We start from the raw sequence: 25,696 nt of genomic DNA on the forward strand, positions 1-25,696 counted from the left end.
CTCTTCCATTGTGGGTATCTATTACAAAAAGGATATTTTTTCAGGAGAGCTAGCTGATACATTTTATTAGCTAGCTGATACAGTTAAGAAAGTCAAATAAGCTTACACAGTTGCTTGATCAAGCCAGACAGAAGTAGCAAGTTCTGTGCCAAACAGATGTTGGAAACGATACTTATCTACATCACTCTTCTTATTCCTACATGGACAGTAATAAGTCTTGCACTGGATAGTGGCTTGCTCCAAACACAAAGTGACATTTTATGCCACAATCACATTTTGGAATAAAGCAGTGGAGAAGTGAAGTGCATGAAGCATTCTCTTCTATATTGCTGGTATCTACCTCCACATGGGAAATGCCCTAATTGTAGAATACATGTCAGTTCATGGTTCAGCTTGTCAGTACACACACCAAAGAGAATAAAATATTTAACCAAGAAAACAATGACATCTTCATAAAAGCAGGACATGATATATATCCCAGTAGCCACAAAGAGTGGAAAATATTTAGCACTTTGTAGGTTGGGTATTAGAAATATTACACCATCAGAGTTCTTCTGGGAAAGAAAGAAAGGAAAGAAAGGAAGAAAGGAAAGGAAGAAAGGAAAGGAAGGAAGGAAGGAAGGAAGGAAGGAAGGAAGGAAGGAAGGAAGGAAGGAAGGAAGGAAAAGAAAGAGAGAAAGAGAGAAAGAGAGAAAGAGAGAAGAGAGAAAGAAAGAAAGAAAGAAAAAGAAAGAAAGAAAGAAAGAAAGAAAGAAAGAAAGAAAGAAAGAGAAAGAAAAAGAAAGAAAGAAAGAAAGAGAAAGAGAGAAAGAAAGGAAGGAAGGAAGGAAGGAAGGAAGGAAGGAAAGGAAGAAAGAAAGGAAGGAAGAAAGGAAGGAAAGAAGGAAGGAAGGAAGGAAGGAAGGAAGGAAAGAAAGAAGAAAAAAGAAAAAGAAAGAAAGAAAGAAAGAAAGAAAGAAAGAAAGAAAGAAAGAAAGAACCTTTCTCAAATTAGAATTGAAACTGTAGATAAGTCTTTACTGAACAGAAATATCCTTGAATCCTGTATTAAAAAAAAAAAAAAAAAAAAAAAAAAAAAAAGTCCTGAAAACTTGGAGGTATATATTAGGAATTAAACTAGCCTTCACCCTTTTTTGGTAGGCAGTACCAAACTATGCAAGAGAAATTCTCCTACTCAGTCTGTCATCTCTAAAATAGTTTTTCAGTATGGATCAGATCTTTGCATGTATCAACCTCAGCAATATATCTAACAAAGCGTCTATGCCCCCTCCTATCTTCACCGAGGGTGCAGGCAGGAAATATTGAGGGAGACGTGAGAGAAAAGGGATAATGTTCTAACCAGCATAACCTTGCACTCAGTGTGCAGTACCTTCTCTAACTGGGGGAAGCCTTCGGGAGCAGTTCTTTACCACAAACCCCCTATAAGCAGCTGTTCTATGCCTACAGCAAGTGGTTATTCCTCCTCCTGTTGTAACTTGTGTGAACCCTCTCGCAGAGTTCATTAAGGCACCTGGTTGAGGTGGTAAATTGAAAGAAACTTCAATCATTTATTGGAAGCCATAATTGTAAACCTGAAATAAAGTGCTTGGAGGGATTATAGAAAATCTTCCAGCTGCTTGAAAAATATATTAGTCCTTTAGGGAGGGCTGCAAAGATTGCTATTTCAGCTATTTTCCTGTATAACTCATAAACATTGCCTCTCAAATCCCAAACTCTTCAGCCAAACTCCTGCTGAGCAAATGGAATTTTGCCCAAACAAGGACTGAATAAGGTCTTCTGCAGTTAACTCTGTGAGCCTGGCATTGAAGTATTCATTGTCATGATAATGCTATCTATTCTCATTGAATCTGACAAGACGGATAGTCACAGAGTTTACTCGTTTTTACAGTTTGTCCCATGAGGATTTATTTAGCCTGGGAATTCACTTGCCACTAAATTTTCACAGTATATACAAATCAGTGGTCATATTTGTGTTTGCCCTCTGGACACCTGTAATTTGTGCATCGTTATTTTCCATCACTTGTTTGTTAGGTAAGGATAAAAATACAAATGTCTTTTTGGTAGCTGTCAACATTTTTACAGCTTGTGGTTTTCCCTAAAACCAGAATACTATTAACAATAACTTTGTTCTCCTTAACTGCCTTTATGGATCCCTCAGAGGCATCCTGTAAGATCAAGAAACTGAAAACTCTTGCTAACTTACATTACATACTTTGAAGTGCTGAAACTGTTGACACGTAGTAATTTTTTTAAATTTGAGAACAAAAAGTAGGACTCTGATGTGCTGTGTGACAGGAAGTTTTTCTATAGGTCTACTCTTGCCATGAATTACTACAAGAGCATTATAGTGTAGCCTCAAATTACTGGCCTTCTTTATTAACACCATGTGCACAATGCAAATATCAGCTGTATTGTCTTGGAGCTGTACAGGACCTTGAAAGTGTCCTGACCTGGACTTTACTGGTACTGTCAATTCCCATGATTATCACTCACAAATGAACTACACAGATTGTGTTTACCCTCTGTCGGAGGCACAGCACTGTGTGTTATTGTTATGTCTAATGCCACCATTTGCTAAGGGCAGAACCAGACAAAAAATAAAGAAATTGGCTGAGATTAACCTAACACATTCCAACTTCACAGGCCCATATGAGAGCCAGAAGTAGGAAATAATGAAAGAAAGTACATCTAAGTGATCTGAATGTAGAAAATTCAGATTAAATGTTTTGAGAGAACTCAGTTCCGATTTCACTCATGTAAGAGGTGTCTTGGACAGATTCCAATTCAGATAACTGCATGAAGTCCAATTCTTCCTTAAGATGTGACTGAACAAATACTACTTGGATGATCTAACATCATTGCAATGGGCATAATGCAAAATCTGGAACAGAGTGACCTCTCTGATACTTGAAACCATGTATCTGAGTTATGACCATGAGATCTACTTACATTTTCTGCACATTTTGAAGGAGCCAGGATAATTTCTGAACTGATCTAATGCTGTTGAGGACAGCAGCAATGCTGGTATGTGCCAGTTAAAACATAGTCAAGCAGTTTTCTTTCAGTGGCACTTAAAATGAAGTGTGAATATTTCAAAATAGAAGGCCTAAAATTATACTCAGCAACCCAAATAAGTGGCTTGATTTTCAAGTGAATTGGATGTTTGAAAGTTCTCATTCAGCTGTTGCTATTAAGCATCCTAGAAAATCAAGCTGGCAATTTGCATACAACTACACATTCAATATATAGACAAATGTGTCCACATGCAAACACATTCATCGTTCTCTGTTTTTCCCATCTTCACTCAGAAAAAAAAAAAAAATTGTGTCAGAGAAAATCCAAGAGAAAACATGGGTTCAATAAATGGCAGGATGGGAAGTATTACAGCGTATGGCTCCACATAACACAGATGACAATCTTTGTCCCTGGATATCCCATACTTTTTTTGGCTCATGAGCAATAAAGAACTAAATTTATTCTAGTGCAAGCAAATTCCCATTTGCTCATTCCCATGGATCCTGCATATTGCCTGTTTTTTCTGCTTGCACTGTACACGACAATTTTGCAAAATTCCCCTAGAAGTTGATATTATAACAGGACCTTCTTACACACATAGCAAATATACAACTGATAAACAGAGTGAGATTCATGCCCCTATTTTTAAACTTCATCTATGCAGGCACCTACCTGTGAGTTGGGTGTCTGTACCCACAATAGTCAATGAAGTCCTGGTCAATTCAGTCTGTATGCTGCAGCAAACAATCAAACTGACCAAACACTGGTGTATGTGCTTTGCTATGAGTCAATTTCTATTCTCCGTTAATTAGATGGACACACACAACATGGGTGACCTAAAATGAAGGAAGATGTGTATCACCTCCAAAGTTTCCCTGCCTGAGTTCACTCCCATCTTCATTCAGTTGTCAAAAATCTTTGTGAAATCAGCCATGTTTTTCTACTTAAAATCTTATTTTCCCACAACTTATGTGGTTTATTCCTCTCCTTTTTCTCTTTGTGACTGTCTAACATTCCTGCAGTTTGACCATCTTGCCTGACCTTCCAAGTTTCTCACAAGGCACTTTCTCAAGTCCCATTCTCTTCTCTTTTACTACTGTATTTCTGTTGATTAGTTTGCAAATGCAAGCCTAAGAATTAACTGGGGCTGTAGAAAAGTCATAATTTTGCCTCTTTACCTTAGAACTGCTTCATTCTACCAAGACAAAAAATTCAGCAAGCTTTTTGCAGTGAACATTGCTTTCAGTTCAAGCTGTTTCTGGACCCTCACATTCAGGTCCTAACAAATGTCAGGGACATTCTTTTGCATAGCATAGAACATAACTGGACCTTGATACATACTTCTATATAAAAAACATCACTTTTCACTACATATAGCAATAAGCAGTGAGAACTCAGCCTTGATCCCCCTTTTTTTAATCTGAAGGATAGATCCATAGAGATAAAAGAAGGCCAAATTTACTTATCAGGTCTTTGCCAAGAAAGGACTTCATAGGGAGAAGATTTTTTTCCACAGAAAAAATTATTCCACAGAGAAAAAAAAAATATACAGGTTGCAGAATGATGCATGTAAAAAGACCATTGCACGTACCAGTGTGCTTTTAATAAAATGACAGTTTTTGTATATAGACAACAGAATTCACTCTCAAATGTGTGGTATGCCTCTGGTTTTCTTGTATTCGCAAGCCCTCAGAAGATGTAATTTTTCACATTCTTTCTTGGGGGCTTTAGAAAGAAAAGAATTTATCCCCAGCAGACCTGAATATATTCTTCCTCCTCTAAGTTCTGTCTCCCTCTGAAGTCCAGCATGTCTTGAAGTCGAGTGCACCCTCAGTAAGTTTGCAGATGACACCAAGTTAGGTGCATGTGTCGATCTGCTCGAGGGTAGGAAGGCTCTGCAGGAGGATCTGGATAGGCTGGACCGATGGGCTGAGGCCAACTGTATGAAGTTCAACAAGGCCAAGTGCCGGGTCCTGCACCTGGGGCACAACAACCCCGAGCAGAGCTACAGGCTGGGAGATGAGTGGTTGGAAAGCTGCCTGGCCGAGAAGGACCTGGGAGTATTGGTTGATAGTCAGCTGAATATGAGCCAGCAGTGTGCTCAGGTGGCCAAGAAGGCCAACAGCATCCTGGCTTGTATAAGAAGCAGTGTGGCTAGGGAAGTGATTGTCCCCCTGTACTTGGCTCTGGTGAGGCCGCACCTCGAGTACCGTGTTCAGTTTTGGGCCCCTCACTACAAGAAGGACATGGAGGTACTTGAGCAAGTCCAGAGAAAGGCAACGAAGCTGGTGAGGGGTCTGGAGAACAAGTCTTACGAGAAGCAGCTGAGGGAGCTGGGCTTGTTCAGCCTGGAGAAGAGGAGGCTCAGGGGTGACCTTATCACTGTCTATAGGTTCCTTAAAGGAGGCTGTAGCGAGGTGGGCATTGGTCTATTCTCCCACGCGCCTGGTGACAGGACGAGTGGGAATGGGCTAAAGTTGCACCAGGGGAGGTTTAGGTTGGACATTAGGAAGAACTTCTTTACGGAAAGGGTTGTTAGGCATTGGAATGCGCTGCCCAGGGAAGTGGTTGAGTCACCATCCCTGGAAGTCTTTAAAAGGTGTTTAGATGTTGAGCTTAGTGATATGGTTTAGTAGAGGTCTTGTTAGTGTTAGGTCAGAGGTTGGACTGATCTTGGAGGTCTCTTCCAACCTAGACGATTCTGTGATTCTGTGATTCTGTGATAAGGAAACTTGATTCTGTGAAGGGCACTGTAACAACAAAACCTTTTCCTTCAGGTGAGGAAAAAGATGTGTTAAAATACTACACCTGGATTAGCTCTAAATTCTTCTTTCTTTTTCTCATTCTAAAGCCTGTTCTCATCAATAATGCTGCTTTTAAATGGCTAAAAGCCAAAACTGGGAAACAATACATTTTTCTCCACCTCTTCTCCATTTCCTGGCTACAGTAATGTTCCTGGTATAAATGCACAGACCTAATGGTGGATAGGGGTGAGAAATGATGGGGTGTGTTGGCCTCCATTAGATATATGTACCCTGTCAGAAGTACTCGTGCTAACACTGCGCCACTAAGAGTATTATACAGGAGGATATACTGGGAAAGCCATGTGATCTTTCTCCTCTAGTGTGATATAGTGCTCTAAATGTAAACTTTCTATAAATCTTGCTGCAAGCCTCAAGCCTTTACACGATTCTTTATAAAACGTCCCTCTAAACAACACTACTGTTTATTTGAAATGTTACTGAAATCCTGTTAGCATGACGGTTTGTGTGAGTTCTCCCAAGTGTTCTCATGAATGCATCGTATTAAAGCATGCCACATGGGAACCTCGCTGTGTCACCCCGACATTCTGCAGCATTTCCCTGTACTCCCAGGAGGACCACACATCTTTATTACCTAATGTTTGTCAGCCACATAATTATCCCTGATGTAGAATGAAAAGCAAAGCATTGTTGACCAAAGAGCTGTCTAAGGAAAGTAGGTGGCATAAGACTTTTTTCTATTATTTCCCTACTAATGATAACCATGTTTTCCATATGCCTTGAGTACCTATTTGGTATATACACTGCCCTAATCTTTGTTTTAGTAATTTACTTCATGTCGTATTACAAATAAACTATTTCTGTAGGAATATTGTGAACATATTTATTTTCCCTTATACCTATTTTCATTTCAGAAGTGTTACATGAAACAACTTAGTCATAGTGTCTATTTTAAATATCAAAGAAGGGTAGTAAGTATAAATTTTGGTGCTCGTGACAATGTTTTTGTATAAATATATTAGTAAATATGAAGATGTGAGAAAATTAATTCCTGATTTAGTTTTTTTTCTGGGGGAAAAAAAAATAGACTCAAAGGCAGTGAAATTGAATAGACACAGAAGTGTCACAGAAGTAACCAGCACTATGGATCAAACAGCGTCCTTGTTTCAGTCCCAGCCACCAGGAAAGGGGAGATGCTGGCAGCAGTACTTAGCAGTACAATCAGGCCATCTGCATGTGCATGTCAGGTGCAGGAGGTCTGCTACACGACATCACATTTGCTGGGCGGTGAGGTAGCATATGGTGCCTGTGCATCAACACCTGCCTGGTACAGCTCCTGTGCCATCGGGATCATTTCCTCTCCTTTGTTCAGAAGGTGCAGGCGTGGCCGCGGGCTTTGCATATGCTAAAGGAAGTGCTTCTCAGGTTTTGCTCCACCCTGCATCAATCTATGTCTTACAAGGCCAAGTATCATTGTACAAGGCAGCATGCAGCTAGACATCCTCTCCCAGTCCTTAGAAAATACCACAGATGTGCTGAGATCAGTTGCACACTAGGTTGGGATTACCCAGTACTGTCTGCTCTTAGGCATTTGGAAATATCACGGGCTGACCTGCAAAGAAAATGGTTATCAGCAGCATGGACAGCATTTTTTGGCCTCTCCAGATCTACTTCAGCCACATGGACTGTCACCAGCCCCTTCATGTCAGTGTGAGACACAGGAGTGGCACAACAGTACAAGGAGAGACAGGTGGCAGAGAGATTAACCTGCAGAAAATATGTAAGGGAGGAGACTGGAAAATCAGCTGAAAGTAAATATTGACTTAATGCCTATATCAACATACAGTTCTCCTCTCTTTTCAAAACCCAAGGGGACAGACAAGCAGGTTTGAAACAAATCTTCCCGGCAGTGCAGATGAGGCTGCTGTGCTGGTGTCACTCAAACCCCATCATTGTTAATCATCAGCAGAGATGAAAAGGTTATCAGGGAGAGACAGGGAAACAGAGCTCAGCCCACAAATAGCACCTGCTTCCAAGAACCACCTAATGACTGCATCTTAGAAATCAGGGAGAGTCTGTCCAAATCCATTAAGGCACTTAGCATAAACATGTATAAAAGATCTGTTTAGTTTGGGTGAAGGAGGAAAGAGAAAAAGAATCCCCAAATGCTGGGAAAATATATAAAATTACAGACAGTTTCAGCCATACTAAGCGGTTCATGGCGTGTCAGCTTCTCCATTGAACCCACACTTTCAAGATGTTATTATTCAACTGTTAAATTTGCTACGGGAAAGTCTTATCACATTAGTTAAGACATGTTGGTCAAGTGCAAGCAAGCAATCTTTCTGTCATTATTCCTTTCTTTCTAAGCATTTGAAAACAATTACAAAGCCATTTTAAATGTCAATAGCACAAGGTTTAAGAATTCAAGGGGCTACCTATTTCACAGTAATAGTATAAGGATTAACAAAATTAGAATGTGGGCAGCAATATGAAGGTATAAAGCTCTGAAGCAGTATGAAATGCAAATACACATTTAGGTTGGAGAGTGCAGTTTAACAGCCAAGATAAATTTTACTCTATTGACAATGATAGTAGTGAGGGCAATAAAAAGGTGAGAATAGATTAAAAATATCACCCACAAACAAGGAAGTTGGGCTTGATTTCTTTTTCCTTCTTTTTAGCACACAAAAGCAATTGACTTTGACTGCAGCTTTTCAGAAAATGCTGGAGCTTTGTCAGGAATTTATTTCACCACTATGCTGCTAAGCTTGCTTAGACAGACTGTTGCATCTGTGGGACTATCCTGGGTATTTGGGAAGGAATGGAAACTTGAAAATAAGTCGGTGAGTTTTGCTGTAGAACTCTGAAACAACTTACAATTCCTTTTTTTTTTTTTTTTTTTAATTGGTGTACTAGGAATGGGAAATATCACCTCCTGAATGTGAACTAAAAAGTGTAGTAACTCTTTTGTATGTATTCTTTAAGTCACAAAATGTTCTTGTGAGACCCCACCTGGAGCACTGCATACAGCTCTGGGGCCCCCAGCACAGGAAGGACATGAAAGTATTAGAACGAGTCCAGAGGAGGGCCACAAGGATGATCAGAGGGCTAGAGCACCTCTCCTATGAAGAGAGACTGAGGGAGTTGGAGTTGTTCAGCCTAGAGAAGAGAAGGCTCCAGAGAGGCCTCATAGCAGCCTTCCAATACCTAAGGGGGGCCTACAGGAAAGCTGAGGAGGGACTCTTTGTCAGGGAGTGAAAAGAAAGGACAAGGAGTTTAAGGCTTTAAACTAAAAGAGGGTAGGTTTAGATTGAATATGAGGAAGACAATCTTTATTCTGAGGGAGGTGAGGCACTGGCACAGGTTGCCCAGAGAAGCTGTGGATGCCCCATCCCTGGAGGTGTTCAAGGCCAGGCTGGATGGGGCTTTGAGCAACCCAGTCTGGTGGGAGTTGTCCCTGCTCATGGCAGGAGTGCTGGAACTGGATGGTCTTTAAGGTCCCTTTCAACCCAAACCATTCAATGATTCTGTGATTCTATGAAACTGCAGTGGGCAATTTACCCTAGAACAGGTTTCATTCTCATCCAGGTCAGTAGTGATCAAGTGTTGCTGATATATGGTCACCATTTGGAAGCCAATCTGATATACACTACCAGGCTCAGAAAGCAGACAAAAATGGAATTGCTGTGAAAATAAATTCTCCATGAAGAACTGCTGGTGCATATCTATACTTTTTGAGGGATATGCTCACAGGAGTCCTGGCTGATGCAGAAACTATGAGTACTGGATCCTGAAGGCACTCCCTTGCTGATCCAGAACTTACATCCAAGGTTCTCATCTTGCTTACCTCCCAAGACCCTTTTTAAAGGATATCCATTTTAAAGGACAGTTTGAGTTGATGGGGATTGTACTCGGGCATGCACAAACACACCCAGGTTCTGCATAGCTCTCCCTCAGGGGCTGCAGGTGAGTGCTGCTCCTGATACTGTTTCCAAGAGCAACGTAAAACCACAGGTATTTCACAAAAGGACATACAAAGAAGTAGTATCAACAAAGAGCAGTAGCAAATTAATAGTCTTCTGTTCCTGTCATCAGTCTTTGGAAAACAGAGGTGAAACTTACAGTGTGGCAGTTTTTTTAACCCTGCTCAACTTAAATATAAAGAAAAGCAATTGGAGTTTTTACATAAGGACACAAAAAGCTCTTAGTTTAGGGAACATACTGCATAAAACAGGGTTCTGAGAGCTTTTGCTCTACATAATGCTTGATAGTTAAGACTTAGACTTGGCAAATTTTGCATAATGAAAAAGTAAATGTTGTTCTTGAATGTAAACTCTTACAGCTATCAGTAGACAACCACAGCCCCTAATCATTCCCCATGGTATGCTTTCAGTTTCCTTTTTAGGGTTTGCTGGAGTTCCTATGCATTTGCTGCTGTTACTCACTTTTCAAAAGCTACCTTTTCCCTTTGTTATCATTTTTTTCAGTCTTCATTTACGTTTAATCAGTAAAGTCTCTGGCTAGCTTAGGGTTTAGATCCTTTCCTTCTCTCACCTACTGAGTCTTTCCTTACCTCTGCATTGTTCCTTTTTTTCTCTCTTTTCCATCTCTTCCTTTCAGCAGCAAAATAACACTATTGCACAAGCAACTCATGAGTAACCCAGTGAATATCCTCTCCCTTCCCCCTCTTGTTCCTCAGTCATGACAGAATCTTTTGTCTTTTGTTTAGTTAAATCGACTTTCGACTTTCTTAGCTTTCCATCAAAACCACTGGAATTTTTGTCCTTACATGGAGATAGGACCAGACCATCCCTGATGCACCCTGACAGTAGCTGCCCATTAGTTCACTGAATGGGATGTTCAGCTATTCGGAACATTTTTAATTCCTGGATGACTTTCTTTGCACTGATTTGCAGCTCTTAGCTGTTGCCCACAAAACAGGACCAGGAAGGTGAGGGTGCCTACAGCTCCTTGGGGCAGCAAGCATCCCTACAGTAGAGGAAGTGCTGTGCTTTACCCACACCTTGATGGACAGGGTTAAAGTGGCAGGCAGACAGCTCTGAAGAATGACTTTCTGTTTTGTCAAGTTTGTTAGAAACTTGATATCAAATAATTCCACAAATACCAAATGGCCAGTACTTTTGTTTGCTTAAGTTTGTGCACTTTGAACTCAATGAATGCTGAAAGCTCTTTCCTGCAGAGAAAAATTGTGATTCTCCACCACAGCATCGTGGTACTGAGAAGTGTCAACAAATGAAAGAGCTATGAGATGGTCCAGAAACTATTCCACAAATGGCTTGTATTGACTCTGCTGGTTTGAATTGCCAGAAGAAAAGCAATTTACACAGCACTTCCTTCCCATCTGTGTCTTACAGCTCTCAAGCATTGCCTCTCTTTGTGTCTGTCTGTGATACAACAGTGATAAAAGGCAAAGTTACTCAAAACTTCTTCCTTAACTTTTTTTTTTTTTCCCTGTGATATATCATCCAGGAATCATACTATGAGGGAAGTAAATGGAAACAAGTACATCTAATCAGAGAGCAGCTGTAGTATTAATTATCTCTTTTCCTCATAGAGTTCTTCACTGGCTTGAGTTTGCTTGAAGAGGCTCTTGAAATGCAGCGACAACCAAAGTTTATGATAGTGGATTACACTAATACTGTCTTTTTCCCAAGGACAAGAAAAACTCTTATTTCTGCCTAAAGTTGGCAGTGTTTCTATGCTAGTCAGGATGTTTGCACTGAAATATTTACAGCAGGTAACAATTACAAGACAAAAGCCCATCTTGCTATGACACATTATAACAGATTATGATTTCACTTACGGGGAATCAGGTTCTTTAAATCCTTAAAATAACAGCAAGCATGCTTTTAACTGCTATCCTGGGTGAAATTACAGCACATCGTTTTTCCTTCCATCCTTTTAGCTCGGTTCCCAGAACTCTCCATACCTAACAATCTCTGGCGGGGGGGTGGCAGCAAGAGGGTACTCAGTATATGATTTAGCAATTTCACATTTTCAGTGAGGAAAAGAGTGAAATCTCTGTTGTACTGAAAAACAAAAACAAAAACGAAAACCCATAAATTATTTCTGACACATGTTTACTCAGACAGAAGTACTTACCTTGCTCCCACAAGTCACATCAAAGCGTCACCCACTGGGCACTTGGTAACATGGTGTTCTATACCAGGAACTCAGCATTAGACAAAAACATCAGTAATACTAACAGCGTCTTCACAGCAGACCCATTCAGAATCATCACCTCAGTGCTATACTGACTGCAGGTAAGTACTGAGCAGCTGCCTCAAGCTCTCCTCAAACAGGCCAGGACTGGTGCTGCTGGCAAGAAGATTGGAAGTGTCAGGGAGCTCTCCAGGAAAATGAACTTGCCCTTTATCTAGTTTATGTGCCAATAGGGAGAATGCATTTATTAGGCTAACTACTGCAAATGAACACATCAATAGCAACAGTGGTAAGAAATGCCTCCTTCCATCTTTAAGCCAAAAAAACTGTGTCATTTCCTCTTGGACCAGAGCCTTGCTGCTGTGATTCGTGCTCTGCTCTGTTTGGTTACTATAATCCTACTGCACCTTGAGCTATACAGATGCAGAATAAAAAGCTAAAGAACCAGAAACATTCACAAAGATCTTCACTGTGGAATACTTTCATCTACAAGATGAGAGTGAGACTTATCCTGATACAATGAAAGTGCCATTTCAAGTACAGTCTTGGCAACTGTCCAGTCAGCTATTCTTGAGCAGATCCTGATAGAATGACAGAAGAAGTCAGAGGAAAGTCTTTTATGTCAGTGACCAACTTATTCACACAATGGGTGAACATATTTAATATTACTCTCAGGCTTACATCCACTGTCTAGATATTCCATTGAGAATAGTGCAGGCAGACAAAAGAGAGAAATCTGTTCATCTCATGCAATTTGCATTGCTCAAGCAGCCTCTGGAGCTTAAGATACACTTTTTTTTTTTTTCATAAACAACAAATTTTTCTAAGAAATAGCACTTTGGATTCTGCTCTCTTTGACTCATCTAGTGGATCTGAGTCCAGTGGAGTCTCTCTGCAAGCTGGGGAAATCTGAATTTTATGAGCTCCATGAATCACTACCAGCTTTCCTCACTTGACTCCAGAGTCTCCCAGTTTCAATTCTTTGGACATGAACCACTTCAGCAACAACATGAAATACAGGGTGGAGGGTTCTTCTGATGCAGCTCATGGCTGTGAAGCAGGGTTAATCATCTAGAGACCGACAAAAGACTTAAAAAAAAAGCTGAAGTAATGTCCAGTTATTTAAAGGAGAAGACTGAGTACACTACCAACACTTCCCTGTAACAGCCTATTCCAAAACCAAGCTATGTATTCCAGCCAAACTGAACACATTTGTTATCATTTTCATGCAGTATCAATGACATCCATATTTTGAATGAGATCAAATTAAGAACTGAGAAACATAACGCAATCATTTCAGCATGAGTTTCTAGAATGAATGTTACCATGGTTCCTTTTTACACAGTATATGTTTTACCTTTTTTTTTTTTTTTTCTTTTTTAATCAGGAGGTCAGATACTGGTACACAGACAGTGAAGAATATAAGCAAATCTCTCTGGTGAAGTGCATATGACTTAACCAAGTATACCGAAAGTCAAGGTAGACAGCTATCCTGACTTAGACACATTAGAAGAAGTGGAACTGCTATGTGGAACTGCTCTACATCCAATTTCTCAGGTTTCTAATAAATGTGAAAAACATTTTTTTTTGTTTTCCTTTTTTGCCTTTTTGTTGTTGTTGTTTTCTGTTCTTTTTTTTTTTTTTGCTTTGTTTTGTTCTCTTTAGTACCATATCCTCTAGAAGAACAGAATTTCATAACAGGCTCAGCTTAAAACATGTTAGAAATCTTGCTGTATTTTCTGTCAGAACATCTTTCAGAGATATGGTAACCTGAGGAGGATCCCCGTATATCAATCAGGCAGAGCCATCCAGTCAAGGACACATTTGAAGCACTGTCATGAATCTTAGTGGAAGTCTTCCATTGTTTCCAGAGAAATCCAGAAAAATGTCCTATTCCAACATCTCACAAAACTTATTATGGCTTTAAGCTGCACAAAACAGGAATAAAAGGACAAATTACCATGGCACCTGCAGCTACATGTGTATATATATATATATGTTTATAAATTTATACCTGATATTAAAAAGTGGATGTATTTATATGCACACAAGAAGTTCAATATTGTCTCTTTGAAAGAAATGCCTCTATTCTAACAGTACCTTTTCTAAGGTTCTCATGGTAACATCAAGCCATGCAGAACTGTGCTACTTGAAATCTGCTCATCAGTGGCGACCAGTCATAGTTAGAATCTAGAACTGCCCTAAAAATGTATTTTGCTCTTACTATGTTCATGCCTAATCAAGTAGAATGAAAGAATAATCCTCAACCAGTAACAGTTCAGATTTATGTGAGACTTAACAATGGATATCCATCAAAATAAAGCAATTGGCTTTAATTGTTTCCAGTCACTCACAATGGAAAATCTTATCAAAACATCTGACAGTGACTACCTTGACTTAATTTATCTCCTGAAATTAAATCTGATTCATACTACTGAAAAATCTGGTGTTTCACAAACCAAGGCTGCTTTTGTACTAAGTCAACTGTACTACACAGTTCTTCCCCTTCCTCCCCCACAAGAAAGAACTGGGAGGGGAGGGGGGGGGGGTTGAATCCAGTAATTAAATATAGATTAATTTTGTCTATCTAAGTACATAAGTAGGTTTCCATCAAATTAACAAGTTATGAGTCTAGAAGATCTAGGGTAAAATCTTCAGAAGTACTTCAGTCTAAATGTAGGTTACCAAATGTAGATCCCTAAACAGACATTTTAAAAAATAGGGTGTAGGCTCCCAGCTCATTGCATTGTCTAACACTTAATTTGTTTGTGCCGTGCTTTTCACTCAAAGCCCTGGCTCCAAGGCAAATGCTTTGAGATAAATTATCAGAAGTATCAAAAATCTAATCTCAAACATCTGATCACCACTTTATAAGCAAAAAACTGTGTATCTTCTGAAGTGCTTACTGGCTACTACTTATGCAGAAAGATACTTAAACATCAATAGAACTTTGTTGTAAAGTTCCTTTGGAGAAGCATCTTCAGCTGCACTGGTGCAGCTCAGGGACAAGACCTAACACACATGCTTTTTCATTCTTCTGACCTCTCCATAGAATCATAGAATGGCTCGGGTTGGAAGGGACCTCAAACCCCCCTGCCATAGGCAAGGATGCCACCCTTGTGGTCAGGCTGGCCAAGGCCCCATCCAGCCTGGCCTTGAACACCTCCAGGGATGGGGCATCCACCACTTCTCTGGGCAACTTGTGCCAGTGCCTCACCACCCTTACAGTGAAGAATTTCCTCCTAATTTCTAGTCTAAATCTATCCTCTTTTAGTTTAAGACCATTCCCCCTTGTCTTATCATTATCTACCCAAGTAAAGAGTCCTTCTCTATCTTTTTATAAGACATTTTTAAGTACTGAAAGGCCTCAGTGAGGTCTTCCTGGAGTCTTCTCTTTTCCAGGCTGAATATTACCAGCTCCCTCAGCCTCTCTTCGTAGGAGAGGTGCTCCAGCCCTCTGATCATCCTCATGGACTGACTCTGGACTCGCTCTAACAGCCCCACATCCTTGCGCTGGGGGCCCCAGACCTGGATGCAACACTCCAGGTGGGGCCTCACAAGGGCAGAGCAGAGGGGGAAAATCACCTCCCTCCACCTGCTGCCCACTCTGTAGATGCAGCCCAGGATGCAGTTGGCATTTGGGGCTGCAAGCGCACACTACTGGCTCATGTTGAGCCTTTCATCCAACAATCGTCCATACCCGTTTTCTTCCCCCATTCCTAAATTGCCCATAGTTCTCTCGCCCAATGTCCCATTTGCAAACAGCTAACCCTGAAACGAAGTTAATGCCACATGTTCCAGCCCTGCTCTCTGACAGCACAGAAACTGCGCTTGGTGATCAAGAAAGTACTGCTGTGGATAACTCTATTGCTGTTGTAATGTCCTTTATGAAGAAAATTAGTCTTCTTTAAACAGAGAAACAGTAACTTCTCTGAATTTAGCCCTTGCATTATTATTTCTTGTCCTTCTCCACACTAACCTGAATCCCGTGTTTCATTGTATTTTCTCTCCTGCTCATCTTGGAAATCAAGTAGGGGGAACATCAGCCATAAAGAACAGAAGTAGTCAGGAGAGGCTACTGTCATAGCACATCCTGGTGGAACTTCTCTGTTGCTATGGTGAATCTCTCAGTGTTGAAGATGAGTGTGCTGTAGTGGCTAGGAATAAGCCAAGCATAATGGTTGTGAGATGACTATCTATGCTATGTACAATAAACACTTTTGCTTGTGTACTTCAGTCAATGGTTACTGCACAAGTTGGTTTCTTAGCTGTTTACTATCTTGATATTGAGGCATCTTTAAGCCTCAGTAGCTCTCATGCTGTAACTGTTGCTGAAAAAATAATAATAATAATAAAAAAAAGCAAGTCTTCCTTCATTTTGGCTTTTCAAAGAGAGAGGAAAGAAACTCCAATGAGTAGACTAGGCAACATTAAAACAAGGTGTCCACAAGGGTGTAATTGAAGAGCTTCTGGGGGAAATTGATATTCCATTCTTCACCCTGCCAAACAGGCATTTCCTGGTTAGTCAGTTACCACTTGTCTGAACCATATTCCAAGCTCAGAGGTCCCTTCATTGGTGTGTAACGGTGCAGCTAAAATATACAGTGCTTCACCACCGGTCAGCTCACACATCGGCTCCTCCAACCGGGGCACAACATCGTGTTTTCTGACTGATGGAGGTACCATCTGCACAAGGTCTAAATTTCTCGGTCATGTAACAGACTGGGAAGCAGAAAGCTCTGCACATCTTTGATTGGGATTTACTTTACCGAGGGTGAAAAAAGAAAAAAAAAAATATATATATATATAAATATAAATATGAAATTCATATTTAGAGACACTCTTAGGACTCAAGGAAAGGTAAGCAACTCTTGGCAGATTGTACAGCTGTATGCATGGTATACTTTCCCAGAGTGTGATATCTAAAAGAGGAGGAATCCACGTAAAGTTCCTGAAATTATTAAATCTTCTTTACCTTTGTCATTCCAAAACCCAGCATTTACAATTCTCATATATTTACATTTTGTGAAGAAGACATACATCTCCCACAGAAAGGCTTTAGTGTCCCACTGAAGGCAAGTGTGTGACCTAGGAATATCTTTGGTCTGGGTCCCTGGTGCCCGAGGTCTATTTTGCGTTTTCTCTGCAGCCAGAGAAAATAGGAGCTGAAGTTTTACGTTAAAAGAATACAAAATAAGGCTTACAAATTACAATACATCGCTACTATGCATCTGGAAGGAAAATAATTATTCCTTCTTCTTTTCTTCCCCTCTTCTCTTTGCCCAAATAGCTCCTCTAGAGCAGAGCTAGTCAATAGTATCCATCAGATGATGGGGGTGAAGTGGCTGAGAAAATAGCTCATGCATAAATTTTAATTTTGTCATCATTTTCTGGAGTTTTTTACTTCAATGATACCATAGGAAATACAAATTTTTTCTTAGTTTTGTGTGTTTGTGTTGAAAACTGGCTCTGGTTTTTGGCATTTGAGCTTTAAAACACAAATATTTCAACAGAAATATTTTGCAAACAGTAGATTTTTTTGGCTTACCTTTTTGTGAAAAGTCAATTTCTGAAAAAGAATGATGATTTTTTTTGACCAACCATTCTGAGCATTGATCTTTCCCTGCCAGCATGGAACATTTTGTCAGTGAATTATTGCACAGAATAAAATTACTTTCTTTGCTCACTCTAGTAGTCACTAGCCCAGCTCGTTTCAAAAAATATGAGGAGCACTATTTATTTTAGACTCAAATTGATTTAGTCCACAGCAAGGCCGACGAATATACTATTGACAGTAGAAACACTGAAACTGTGCTCCAAAAAAAATAATCTTACACGTACAAAGGAAATTCCAGTCTACTGCTGCTTGAAATACATCCTCTACTTTGAGGTTCTGCAACGTGAAGCTCTGAAAATGCTGGACATTCAAGCCTAAGCAGTTTCAATGAACTGAACTATGTTTATCCATTTCTAAACTGGTTTATGGCTCATAATGGAAAGGAATTACTGTAGCTCTTATAGTTCCCATCAGTAAAACTGTCATTTTACCATTCCATGGCTCTGTAAGGTCATGTCACAGCCTTCTCACTTCAGGTCTTCCCAGTCAAATTAATATTTTACTGCAGCCTAGTCCATTAGCACTGTTATTGCCTCACTAATCATATGCACCTAAGTACTAGTCAGCTGATATGTGTAATTAAGTAATTAGATATAACCTGACTATGCCATCAAAAACAAGAATTACATTTAAAGCCCTGAATAAGCACAGGCGGGATTAGGTGACCCACACAGAAATGTGTGCCATATTCTTATCACTTGTTTTCACCACAAAAGTAGTTGTATAAGGACAGGGTAAAACCTTGGCTCTGCCTCCGCAACGCACTGAGCAGTGAAGCTGAACAGGCACAGCTCAATGTTTTTCTGCTGATTTGTCAAAAAAAAAATTGATCTTGCAGCATAACAGCGTAAGGATCTTAGGGTGCTTTGGGGTGATAGGTGTCATGGGACACTGTTTACTTTGAAGATACAAGGCAGTTAAAGGAAACATATATACCACAATATGACATGCGTGGCCTCAGGTACCTTTATTCTAAACCATGCTAGAACCACACATAGATTGCTAACAAATATACACACATATGGCCGAGCATTTTTTATGTTTCCAGCTTGGCAAGACATAGTAAAGACGTAATCTTGACTGGTGATCACCTATGATGGATGATGGGCTCAGAACCAGACATGTGCACACATCTGCCTTACTGCCAGTAGAATATGCTTCATTGGATGTTAGTTTTTCCCCTTCTGTGCTTAATGGATATACAGATACATAAGTAGCTGTGTAGCAGAAGGTAGAGGTTTGAGAGAATAGGAGGCTGCATTTTCTACCCATCTTCTGTTCTATTCCATGGAGACTTGCTGCCCACTCTTCCTAGGAGCTGTTCCCCATGGTTCACTACCACATGAATCCAATCCCTGTTGCAATCCCCCCTCAACGTAGTGGAGAGAAGGAAGCTATGGGTATTGTCCTTTCCTGAGCACAACAACAACAGCAGACATAAGTCTCTGAGGAAGTAAGACCACTGCTAGGCAGTGTGAATCCTCCCAGACAAACTCAGAGCTTCCTAAATAAACATGCTCTGCACTCATCCATTCTGTCTTTGCTTACTGCTTGGTCTTTGTTTCCATGTCATTGATAATTGTCAGCCTGGACCTCCATTTGCTACATCACTGCTACTCACACATTCTCCACCAATACAAGAATCAGCACTATGATGGGCAAACTGAGCAGACTTCCACAGCGAATTATCTCCAGGTGTTAGACCAATCAGGGTATATCCTGAACTTTGAGTAGACCCTGTCAAAAACCAAAGAACCTGGCAGGAAGATGAGTATTCTCACACCTGCTAATCAAATTTGCAGGGTATTTAGAGGCACACTAATAGGAGAGCACATTAACAGACGCACACTAATACCTGCTGGTATGTAGGGGTTGGAAGAGCAGCTGTAGAAGATGTACCGAAGATATAAATCAGAAGCTGCTTGCAATGATTATATCAATGTATATGTTTTAAGATGAACTGAAGTTTCCACTTGGAAAATAAATAAATAAATATATATATTTTTGCCAAACTTCCTAACACCTATCTAAATACTGGAGAAGGAAAACCAAAGTGACATATACTGGACATCCAGTGTGCTGCCGTGAGCACTTTGTCCCAAGACAATGCATGCAGGAACACAGTAAGTGAGAGCTAAGAGAGGAGCCACTGAACTACCTTCATCCAACTCCAGTGTTTCAAATATCATGAGCAACTGGTGCAGAGAGGCCACAGACCCTCATCCTTCCTACAGAGCAAAATACCAGCCTCTCAGTACTATGGAACCCTCTTGGGCTTTGTATATGTTATTTGAACAGAAAAACCTCATCCAGGGGTATGTCTAATATGAGTGAATGTTCCTAAGCCAGAAGTAATGTAAAGTAGCTGCCTTGTCATAATTGGTTAATTGCTTTGTTATCCTGAGGCTTGTTTTTGCTGGTTTGATGCAGCAGGCAACACAGTAAAAATGCATGCATGTCTGATGTCCTCTAGTAGTCTGCAATCTAATTATACCAGCCTGTTGTTAGCACCCTTTAGTAAGACCTAAATTCAAGAGATAAGATAGAACTGGATGAAGAAGATACAGCTGTGAAGGTTCATAGTATAGGAAGCCATGAAAAGTGAATGGATATGTTTCTGACAGCAGAAGTAGCCCAAGCCTCTCCCAGGAAAATATAGTAATTGAGGTGCAATGCATAGCATTTACACTGAGAAAGAAAAAAACGAGATTAAACAAAACCAGGCAACATGGCTTGACAAGTAGTTCAAACTCAAAGCATGTTCTGGAAATAAATAAAGTAGTAGTGGCTAATGGACAGTTGCTAAGACAGTCATGACTTTTTTTCCCCTTTTTCTGCAAATACTGCCGCAATTTGAATTCCTGACCCACTTGGATGGAAGAAATTGCCAGGAAGATTCTGTCCCACAAGCCATCATCTGTATCTTGTGATTCAGCCAAACCGTCGGTTTTGCCAGAAGTGAGACTCATCCAAGATGTAGCAGGGGACCGTGCACGAGCAGCCTGGGGTGGTGCTGTGATTCGTCTGCTAGGGCAAGGGGACTCTTCATCACCTATGGCCTGCCTGAAATGGGATGAGTAACAAGCCCACTTGCTCCTGGCCACCACCATCCTTGGAGTCACACAAAACCAAAAGAGTCACTCAGTCCAGAAAAATAGCACTACGGAGGAGGCACCTCAAGAGATTCTCTAGCATACACCTTACCCCTGGCACTGCACTGTTTGCTGCCACCAGAGAAGTGGATGTGGGGAAGCATTCACAGAAGAGAAGATCGTGAGACCAAGTGAGTTCATACCCCCTCAGAGCAACAGGGAAAGAATGGGAGACTGAATCTAATTTGCTACATATTTATATTTCCCTTAGACTATGCAGCTTTTGTAAGTCCAGTCTAAAAATAAAATCAGAATGTTGGCTGAAATTTCAAAGAACTTGATGAAAGGACTACAAAGCACTGTTGAAGAAAGAGTGATAAAATGATCCTTTTTTTCCCACTGAGATTTTCACTCTATTCTTAACTCTGTTTATTTTCCCCTCTGAAACATTTTAATTACTTGAGAAGTAGAACACACTTTGAAGGAGAAGCTGAAAGATTCCATGTGTTTCCAAAAATTTCAAATTCTACTTTTGATTTATGGACAGTGTATTTTATTTCTGGCTATGGAACCAGCACAGCAGCCTCAGGACAAAAATCCTTCAGAAAATTAATACTTAGTTTTGGTCTTGTTACTTTCGTTTTTTTTTCATTTTCCCAGTAGTACTTTTTCCAAATGCAATGTTGTAAACTTTCAGTAGTTTTCAATAGTATTTTTCTTCAGTATTGCAGTATTTTCAGCTTGAAAAACAACAACAAAGAATTGTGAGGACCAAGGACACAGTGTATCAGAGTATCAAAGCAAGCAGATTTCTAAAAAAAATAAAAAAATAAAATAAGAATAAGAAACTAAACACTGGTTTCTTGAAACCTCTAAAGTTATCACAAGAAGTTTTGTGCACAATTATTCTGGTGTTCAGTTCAAAACTTAACATTTGAATAATTATTTTTATGTGTACATCTGTAGTAATACAGTAATATGCTAGAGTAGATGGGAAAGTGTTCAAACATACTTGTTCCGTTTATGGATTAGACTACCACTGTTTACTTTTGTTTTCTCTAGAAGCCTCCATAAGTATGTAAAAGAAATGGCTCATGCCATATGTATTTAAGATGTTTTCTTTTTCTTTGACTGTGCAGGACTGGACTACTTGAAGTGAAAAGTTTTAATTTGTGAAGAATTTGCTAGATTTCTTTCAGTTTTTCTCTAAAAATAGATCTTCCAGGGCTGAGTCATGGGTCATGTCCTGATGTAAACAGGGAACAACAAGCACAGGCCAGCACACAGCATTGCAACAGAAGCAAATGTTTCAGCAATACAGCTTGGAAAAGATGCTCACACTACAGCTTCTACCAGTAGCAAAACTTTCTGGATTAATCCCTTATCTGTCTTCCAGCACAACAGTCATAATACTGTCACATTCAACCACTCCTTACCAGAGCCGTGGGCTGATACCTTTATCAGCTTGGAGTTATTTTATGCTAACAACCCATGGGCTTTCCTGCAGCCTGAGCAAAGCATGGTTGTTTTGAAACAAGTGGAAAACTGTTAGTCTCATCAATGACCTCAAGGTGCCCCCAATGATCAATATCAGTCAAGAAAACTTTGTGGGTAAGTGTTTCTTTCATTTGAATTCCTGACACAGGAACTGTAATGGACTTACTGTTTTATAGTTGTCACCCAAGTCATCTCAGTTTGGAATCCAAAGCCAGATGCATTAGTCATTGATTACATCAGTCAACCTTTTCTGTAAAAGGGCAGCCTGTCAGTTTTGGCCAAACATATGACTATACTGCAGAGGGGATCTTATCTGGGCTCCCACACATGACCTGGCTACCTGCTGCCCGCTCAGACACAGGGGCTGCCAGCATTGCAAGGCAGCCACTTGCCCTAGTACACCTAACAGAGCTGGTCCCCAGATGCACAGGACAGCCACATCCTTATTTCAGGATGACTCCCCTGATAAAATGACATAACCAATGTAACTTGTTTTTTGGAAGTAGAGTGGGGAGGAGACCTTACTCTCTGAATCTATGAAAAACAGCTTGCAGACTTGCATATGAAAAGCTCACGCTAGCCCTTCATTACCAGGATGTGCAAGTGAGAGAGGAAACAATCCCCCAGACACAGTTTGTAATTGCTTTCCAAAGCTGGACAACCCAAATAAGTACATGACCATAACTCATCACTTTGTTGGAAAGTCAACTGCTAGTGCTAGCAGTGGTGGATGTCTCTACCAGGCAGACAGCTGTGATGTCAGTAGTCAGCACTAGTAACATGGCAGGGATGAAAACTTGCTCAAGAGAATGGGCTTCCTCAGCTCCTTTGGACCATGAGGTGCACCAAAGGATGTTCTTGTCTTCTCCCAGTCACAAGAAATACACGAACAACAGTAGAGACCAGTCCAATGTCCTGAAGATGTCTGTTGATCACAAAGCCAGATTCACCCATATGGAAGGTACCAAGATGGGGCAGAGATATTCCATTTATCTCTTTATAGAGGCAGAGTTCTCATTTACTTCACATAACACTGTTGCTACTGTGATATCTGCCCTCTCCCATATTTTAGAAAACCCCACTTACCCTGCAGCAACATCCAAATTTGTACCAATAATAAAGATTGCCTAGTGTAAGTGTAATGGCACACCTACAAATGGCACGTTGGCTTCTGAAGTGGCATTTGACAGACTGAAGGCCAGTCCTCTCCTTCTGTAACATCAGTGCCTTTGCCTACTACGTGCAATGTGACCAAAAGCAGGGTGGCACAGCTGCATATCTTCTGCAGGGGATGATGCAAAAATACTGAGTTTGAAGGAAGCTAAAGAAATAGTGGCATTATATAGATTATAAGGGGAAAATAGATGAGAGTTTCTTTTTCTTCTGTGCCCGTATGCTGTCCTAGAAAGGCTGTTTCAGAAAATCTGCTACTTTCTGGCTACTTCATCATTCTGAATAATGCCTGTACTGACATACAGTCTAACCAAACAGTACTAATTATAAAATAATCAGAAGAATTTTGAAAAATACTTTTTGTAAACCAGATGCCTCTATACAAACAATCATACAAATGTAAAAAGAGCAAATGCGTGTCAAACTATGCCATGGACCAAAGGGCAAATTTAAGAATCAGCCATGACTGTGCAGCTGTGCATGACAGCAGGAAGTTTTCACGAGTGTATGCTCTTCCAGAATAACTTTTTCTCCTAGATCTATAATACCTGAATTGCTAGCCCTCTCACCAGACACTTGACACAGTCCATCAAGGTACTTAATGACATTGCATATTTTTTATTCAACACTGTCACCAAGGAAATGTAAATGTACTGGTTAAGTGACATATGATATGTTCATGTGTTAGATTCTAAACATAATCTTGTCAAGCGATGGATTAACTGGATGATTAAACACCTGGATGAGACTAGTTAGCTGGTTAATTTATAGTCTGAACAGTTGTTTTTAAAATTAGGTTCTACTTTTTGAAGGGACACAGGAAATGTATGAGGTATACCTTTTTCCCACTGTGAATTGCTTTTTGCTGAATTCATATCAAAGTCACCCTAATATGATATCAGATTAACTTGGAAATCTGCAATTGCAAATATACTATCAGGATATAGAAAACAAATTCACAGAGAGATCTGCATAAGGTTTTCTTGAAGTTACAAGAACATAAAATGCCATACTGAATTCAACACTTCTGCTGATTTGTGGTTATGAGTGCTCAGTCATGTATGCATGCACACTTCTAACAATATGTGGCTATGAGTGCATAAAATGGCATTTGCATTGATATCACCAGTTAAGAAAATCAAGTCCACAATTAGGACAAAAATAAATTTTAATTACAAATGAAGGTTATATAAGTGTAAATGCAGATGGAATAATTAGAACCTTTTTAGTGAAATCCTGAATGCTTATTCATGAAGCCATATAGCTATAGCAACATCTGGCTCAATAAGAGAATAGAATATTCTTTTCATTTATTAAGTACCTGATAACCTGAAAAGGCAACATGGTTCTGAAGTGAATCACATGTGAATACGTTGCAGTTTTCATTTCTGAAAATCACACTAGCACATCGCTGAATGATGCATGAATATTTTAAAGTAAGGCACCAATGAACAGTACATAAAGCAGCAAGTGAATGAATTTAACATCCTACCTGTGTATAACAGTGTCCTGGTAGTGTTGTGGCAAAAAAGTGACATCTCTCTGAAAAACAGAAGACAGTACAAAGATAGAGACCAACCCTTTATAAAAAATGCACAGAGTGTCCTTTAAAAGAACTGTTCCCCTTTTTTTGCTGTCTTTGATATCATTATAGCAAGACATACTGAAATTTCTGTACCTCTGCTTTCCAGCTGCTACTTATAACTACAGAAATGTGTCAACTCATTTTTTAATAAAAAGGGCCATGTTACAAGGTCCAGCTCATAATTATTGTAATGGTTTGATTACAAAGCAAAATCCTGACATAACACAGTTCATGCCAAATAAATTCACATGATTTTTGCTGTTAAAGAAATGCCCCCAATCAGAATAAAAAGTAACACTTACGGTGTCATTTCACTGACCTCACTCAGTTTCTAATAGCCCCAGAATGACTAAGCCCCAGAAGTACTTGCTAAATATCTCCTGGAAGGAACAAAGAAACATAAACTGAAATAGAATTGCTGTCTGTATATTTTTAATGGTAAAAATAATATGAAATCTGTTTCTACTGCCTGTGTGAATGAACAGGATTTCTAGGGAATAAGGTCTAGGAAGATATGCTGTCTTTGAAATTTAGTTTTGTCAAGAGAACTTCAGAGTAAAGGAGTCACCCACTGTTCTCTCTAGCTGGTGCTTTCTAAGTAGCTCCGCAAATGCAGATAGCAAAACTTCATTCTGAAAGAAAATGAAAAGCTGTATCTCAGTTTTAACTTGTAAACTGAAGAGATAGGTTCATTTAAAAAACAAAATTCTATTGCACAGTGATAACTGTTCCAAGCTCTGATCTTTATAGCTGTTTTGCCTATTACCTT

The 25,696-nt window shown here is 39.9% G+C and overlaps 1 long non-coding RNA gene across 25 annotated transcripts in view; it reads right to left on the reverse strand.

The window, feature by feature from the left end:
* The window catches only part of LOC118255977 (uncharacterized), an 85,895-nt gene that overhangs the window by 15,229 nt on the left and 44,970 nt on the right, over positions 1 to 25,696 (reverse strand). For 17 of the 25 annotated variants that reach the window (XR_007709234.1, XR_007709233.1, XR_007709239.1 and 14 more), the window contains 2 exons: positions 24,835 to 24,884; positions 11,605 to 11,830 (listed from right to left, as the gene is read on the reverse strand). This is a non-coding gene — a long non-coding RNA (uncharacterized LOC118255977). Of the gene's footprint in view, positions 1 to 10,353; positions 10,423 to 11,604; positions 11,831 to 11,903; positions 12,335 to 24,834; positions 24,885 to 25,499; positions 25,560 to 25,696 lie in introns of those variants that run through there. The other 8 variants (XR_004781118.2, XR_004781120.1, XR_004781117.1 and 5 more) reach the window with 4 other exon arrangements.

Source organism: Cygnus atratus, chromosome Z (assembly GCF_013377495.2).
Source record: "Cygnus atratus isolate AKBS03 ecotype Queensland, Australia chromosome Z, CAtr_DNAZoo_HiC_assembly, whole genome shotgun sequence".
In the NCBI taxonomy this organism is placed as follows: domain Eukaryota; kingdom Metazoa; phylum Chordata; class Aves; order Anseriformes; family Anatidae; genus Cygnus; species Cygnus atratus.